The sequence below is a fragment of the Mixophyes fleayi genome, chromosome 1 (genome assembly GCF_038048845.1).
Source record: "Mixophyes fleayi isolate aMixFle1 chromosome 1, aMixFle1.hap1, whole genome shotgun sequence".
Lineage (NCBI taxonomy): Eukaryota > Metazoa > Chordata > Amphibia > Anura > Limnodynastidae > Mixophyes > Mixophyes fleayi.
The window spans coordinates 133,324,340-133,331,412 of NC_134402.1; positions in this window are offsets into that span (position 1 = coordinate 133,324,340).

The window sequence follows — 7,073 nt, forward strand, 5'->3', positions numbered from 1 at the left end:
AGCAGGTTTAGATTTCCCTCCTCTCAGACCTGATAAATGAGTCACAGTAAAAATAACAGAGGCAAATATTGATGTACAACATTCCCTGCATCCATGTCATGCCTGCTCTACCAGTGTCTAGGACATGAAAGAGATCCCTACAGAACCTGACACAAACAAGGGTTTAAACATCCCCAAAAAAACCTAAATATGTTATTTGAAACAGGATATATTATAGCAAATGCTTTCATTGAAGACTACGGGGAAAAAAACATTCCTTAAATATAATAATAATAATGTATTATAAATATAATTTCAACCTAATGCTAAACACCTGTCATAAGCTGCCTAAGCTGCTCTCTGGGGCCAATGACCTTTGCTAGTCTTGGAAGCCATCTAATTATCATGTAATTAGCTGCTTAAGATATCACTGAGCAATACGGCAAAGTATGTGTTACCGTAGCAACCTGTGGTGTCCCTGGCCATGGTTGGAGCTGGACCTTTGCAGACTGTGCGTGTTTACATGTGCACACACACGTGTGATATGAGCCATGTTGCACTTGCGCCAAGCAACAGTTTTCTTTTTAAGGGTGGCAGACAAATTGTTGAGAATTAATTACAAAAAACTTTAATGCCTAAAGCCACATTTAATGGTATTGTTAGTATATCTGAAGTGGCAACATTGACAATATTTGTGTTTACTGGATCCATACCTGAAAATAGATATCCAGGAGCTAAAAACAAACTGGAGCAATTTTGTTAACTGTCTGCTTTGGAATTTTTTTTCTTTTTTGTCTTAACTACTAAAAAGTGTATTTCACTGGTTAGTCTAAACTCAACACACAGACTCTGGCACTGAGACACTAGTTAGTATTAGAGAAGCAAAACAAAAACTCTATTCTACTAACCACACAAAAAAAAACTTATCTAATGTGTAAAGCTTTCAAATAGCTTGTTAAAAGAATAACAATGAAGTTGCCACATAGCGATAAGCTTATTTATCTAAAGTTCTTGCGCAACAAAGTACATGGTTTAACTAAACAGTACTAAAGTGCAACAACGTGTGTAGCACGCTATCTTACTTGGTTAAATGGAGCTAGAACAGTCTAGGTTAGCCAGCAGAGGGCAGTGTTGTCAAATTTATATATATATATATATATATATATATATATATATATATATATATATCAATGTTTCTTTTTTTTATGTGCAGTGTCATTGCTATACACACACAACATATGTGTTATGGGATCCTCTATTTTATTAATAATTATTAAAGTAATTATTGAAGCCTGCCTCTTCTATTAAGGTTTAATTAGACTACACACATATACCTGTCTATCTATCTACCTATCTATCTATCTATCTCACTGAAGCCAATATATAAAGTAATTACTCAAGTCAATACATGTATATATAATCTCCAAGTGTGACTCACCTTGGATGCCACGTTCAGCACAGCACCCCCAGTCTCTTTTGGTATGGTCCACGCCTGGGGCGGCTGCTGTACATTCTAAGATGTCCGAAATGGAGCTGCTGCGCATGTGCAGCCGCAGCAGTTCCAATTCGTACATGTTAGAATGTACAGCAGCCGCGGTGCTGCTGTATATCAGGCCAGCTGTCAAATTTTGTGAGGGGGGGTGCGCCTGCATCAGGGGGGCCCCACAGCTGCACAAGCAGAAGAATCGTATCACCAATTGACAGGTGATCTAATCAGCGTGCGGCCGGCGGTGGGGGGCCCTCAGAGAGAGGGGGGCCCGGCCCCTTAATTCAACCCTGTTTATAACCATCAGAATCCTATAACATCTGAGCCCACTGAAGTGGAGATAAGGATTGGACTTGGAATACAGATACGCTCTGTTTTATATATTTTATTGTGAGTGTGCATTTTTTACTTTGTTAATAAATTTATACTGTGTTTAAATATACTACACTATATGGGACTATTTTATTTTTACCAGTCTGTCCTGAACCTGATTGATGGAGTGAATCCAGCTGCAGAAAGCAAACTATACAGATAAGCGTTTTCGAATATAATTCTGGTACGCACAATTCCAGGTGGCTGGGTTCATACTGGTTATATCTGTTTGTCGGTACTACACTATTTGGTTCTCTCTCCCTTTATATGAGCATACAAGACTGGAGTGGATCTACATGCTGCCAGCCAGAGCCGGATTTAGACCTCATAGGGCCCTAGGCAAGATATTGGTTTGGGCCCCCCTTCCCTGAAACAATCCATAGCACTATATTTTTTTAGCATAGCATATACCCCTATAGTTAAGTAGAAGGGTAAACTATGTGCCGCTGCACATCACGCTGCTCCTCCTGCATCACCATGCGGCCCCTCATTACTGTCCCTCTCATCACACTGTGCCCTCCTTTATCATTACACTGCGGCCCCTCATTACTGTCCCTCTCATCACACTGTGCCCTCCTTTATCATTACACTGCATCACACTGCGGCCCCTCATTACTGTCCCTCTCATCACACGGTGCCCTCCTTTATCATTACACTGCATCACACTGTGGCCCCTCACTACTGTCCCTCTCATCACACTGTGCTCTCCTTTATCATTACACTGCATCACACTGCAGCCCCTCATTACTGTCCCTCTAATCACACTGTGCTCTCCTTTATCATTACACTGCGGCCCCTCATTACTGTCCCTCTCATCACACTGTGCTCTCCTTTATCATTACACTGCATCACACTGCAGCCCCTCACTACTGTCCCTCTCATCACACTGTGCCCTCCTTTATCAATACACTGCATCACACTGTGACCCCTCATTACCGTCCCTCTCATCACACTGTGCCCTCCTTTATCCTTACACTGCATCACCATGTGGCCCCTCATTACTGTCCCTCTCATCACACTGTGCCCTCCTTTATCATTACACTGCATCACACTGCGGCCCCTCATTACTGTCCCTCTCATCACACTGTGCTCTCCTTTATCATTACACTGCATCACACTGCAGCCCCTCATTACTGTCCCTCTCATCACACGGTGCCCTCCTTTATCATTACACTGCATCACACTGTGGCCCCTCACTACTGTCCCTCTCATCACACTGTGCTCTCCTTTATCATTACACTGCATCACACTGCAGCCCCTCATTACTGTCCCTCTAATCACATGGTGCTCTCCTTTATCATTACACTGCGGCCCCTCATTACTGTCCCTCTCATCACACTGTGCCCTCCTTTATCCTTACACTGCATCACCATGTGGCCCCTCATTACTGTCCCTCTCATCACACTGTGCCCTCCTTTATCATTACACTGCATCACACTGCGGCCCCTCATTACTTTCCCTCTCATCACACTTTGCCCTCCTTTATCATTACACTGCATCACACTGCGGCCCCTCATTACTGTCCCTCTCATCACACTGTGCTCTCCTTTATCATTACACTGCAGCCCCTCATTACTGTCCCTCTCATCACACTGTACCCTCCTTTATCATTACACTGCATCACACTGTGGCCCCTCATTACTGTCCCTTTCATCACACTGTGCCCTCCTTTATCATTACACTGCATCACACTGCGGCCCCTCATTACTGTCCCTCTCATCACACTGTGCCCTCCTTTATCATTACACTGCATCACACTGCGGCCCCTCATTACTGTCCCTCTCATCACACTGTGCTCTCCTTTATCATTACACTGCATCACACTGTGGCCCCTCACTACTGTCCCTCTCATCACACTGTGCCCTCCTTTATCATTACACTGCATCACACTGCGGCCCCTCATTACTGTCCCTCTCATCACACTGTGCTCTCCTTTATCATTACACTGCATCACACTGCAGCCCCTCATTACTGTCCCTCTCATCACACGGTGCCCTCCTTTATCATTACACTGCATCACACTGTGGCCCCTCACTACTGTCCCTCTCATCACACTGTGCTCTCCTTTATCATTACACTGCATCACACTGCAGCCCCTCATTACTGTCCCTCTAATCACATGGTGCTCTCCTTTATTATTACACTGCGGCCCCTCATTACTGTCCCTCTCATCACACTGTGCCCTCCTTTATCCTTACACTGCATCACCATGTGGCCCCTCATTACTGTCCCTCTCATCACACTGTGCCCTCCTTTATCATTACACTGCATCACACTGCGGCCCCTCATTACTGTCCCTCTCATCACACTGTGCCCTCCTTTATCATTACACTGCATCACACTGCGGCCCCTCATTACTGTCCCTCTCATCACACTGTGCTCTCCTTTATCATTACACTGCAGCCCCTCATTACTGTCCCTCTCATCACACTGTACCCTCCTTTATCATTACACTGCATCACACTGTGGCCCCTCATTACTGTCCCTTTCATCACACTGTGCCCTCCTTTATCATTACACTGCATCACACTGTGGCCCCTCACTAGTGTCCCTCTCATCACACTGTGCTCTCCTTTATCATTACACTGCATCACACTGCGACCCCTCATTACTGTCCCTCTCATCACACTGTGCCCTCCTTTATCCTTACACTGCATCACCATGTGGCCCCTCATTACTGTCCCTCTCATCACACTGTGCCCTCCTTTATCATTACACTGCATCACACTGTGGTCCCAGCAGTTAAAGAATAATGTCCATGGACCCCATATTTTGTCAAAGGATCTAGCAGAATTTTGAATTATACTAATCATATACTCCATAAGATGAATATTAAGCTCAGTGGTCGAAGTGGAAATTTAGAAGTTACAGTATGAAAAATGTAATGGGAATGTAAACAAGTAAATGGAATTTTATTATTTTACAATGAAGGCAGTATGAGAAGTAGCGATATGGCCTACTACCATATACACCCCACTTCCACCACTGCTTACCTTTCAATTCACACAAATTGTACTTTATCTTTAACTAAACTTAGGTATTAATCATAATTAACATGTCAAGAAACTGCAGTTCAGAGTTAGTAAGCCCAGTAATAAAAAAAACAGCAGTCTCCTATCACTACCACGTCACAGACCGTCCGCCACTAAAGTTACTGTCTGCAGCCCTCTACCTACAGAAACATGAAAAGGTGCTGGAATGTAATAATTATGTTAATATGTCAGTCTTCTGCATGAATCCCATAGTGTAACATTTATACAAGTCAGACCTCCTCATAATACAAATCCCACCAGATTCAGGACAGCTGGCAGACTGTGCTGCTCTCTCCTACCTGTTCTCGTCACTTTCATCACTTGTGGCTGCTGTGTCTTTAGATCAGTTACTGCTTGTCTGGATCCTGGAATGTTGGAGGCACTATTTGGAAAAAAAAATGGGTACATGAAATCTAGTGAACTCCAACCAGCCCCAGTGTTAAATCAATATAGCACCCACATTTTATAAGTAGGCCTCCCTCCAACCAAAACATTAATCTAATAGTGCTACCATTTAAAAAATAAACCTATTTCCCTCCCACAAACAGCCCCTCACACACACATAATACCCACAGACAGTGGCCACTCACACACACATAATACACACAGAGTGGCCCCTCACACACACATAATACACACAGACAGTGGCCCATCACACACACATAATACACACAGACAGTGGCCCCTCACACACACATAATACACACACACAGTGGCCCCTCACATACACATAATACACACACATACACTATTAATATACTATCCTATCCCTCCCCCAGCTTACCTTTTTTCATCTAGGAGCTGTGCAGTCTTCATCCCCTTCACACATAGGACGGCACGTCATGTGGTGCACGTCCCATGTGACACAGAGCAGGCCACACACATGAGGGAGGGAGGAGACCAGCCACCACACTAGCCCCTCCCCCGTCTCGCGGGACCCGACCCCCGACTCACGGCACTCAGGCACCCCCCCCCCACCCGCAGGGGCTGTTTTTTTTTATATATCTAATACATAAAAGCCTAGCGGCGTGTGTTAGTGTGTGTGTGTGTGTAAAAAACTACCGGGTGACAGAGTGCTCAAGCTGCAGCGCCACCTGCTGGGTGGAGTTATATACTACACTGACCTACTAAATTCTTCGCATTATCTAATCTAATATATAAAAGCCTAGCGGAGTGTGTTAGTGTGTGTGGAAAAAACTATTTTCTCAGAAAGGGCTCATCCAATTGACCTGATATTTGGTATACTGACATTATTTGACAAAAAAATTATAATAGTGAAGTCAGTTAACTTCCATCATCCCCCCTTCCCCCCGTGAGAGGGGTAGTAAAGGCTAAATTTACCAGTTGAGGGCTCAAACTCTTGACCGTGTGGGTATTTATTTACCAGAGCCTGTGTTTGGTCATGGACAATTGTATGTCACATTTTCACGAGTACGGAGAAGCAGTGATGTGAAAGTGCAGGTTATGAATACTGGCCTTCAAGGAAGACTGATTGAGCACAGCGATAAGGTGTTTAGCAGAAACGTTGTGTATCGAGAGGTTTTAGAACAGTAAGACGATGGAGATTAAGGATGTGGCGATGAAGATGAAGGATGAGGTGATGGAGAAGAATGATGAGGTGGTGACATGTGGACAAAACCACGTTAAAAAAGGGCGCTTACGTCGAGAAGTAACGCTCTTCCCCTGAGGAGGCCTGGCCTAGCCCCAAATGCATGACAAGAACCTTTTTAACACCTTAAGTAGCTTGATTTGACTAGAATGCATGAGTATCATGCACGGGTTAACTTGTATATATATATATATATATATATATATATATATATATATATAAAATCAGTATACCATATTGCTCAATATGAGAAATCTGATTTGTTTTTATCTTAGAGGTGTCAATTATTTATAATATAATTTTCTATTGTAGCGTTTCGTGATTTACTTGAGATAACCCATATCAAATAGGGACCCTGCTGATTTCTACATTTACAAATCTCATTAGAAGTCTGTACATGTACATAATTTGTTCATGAGGAAGTTTTCCACCTGTCTCCAGTGAGGGGTAGCTAGTTGGCAAGGTTTTGGAAATAGCCCTGTAGAGCCGAGTAAGGGAAAAAAATTCAGAGTGTGCGTGTGACCAGCACCTAGTTAGCTGATGCAGGCTCCTGGCTGGCTACAATTTTTCTTAGCACTCCTCATGAAGATAAAAG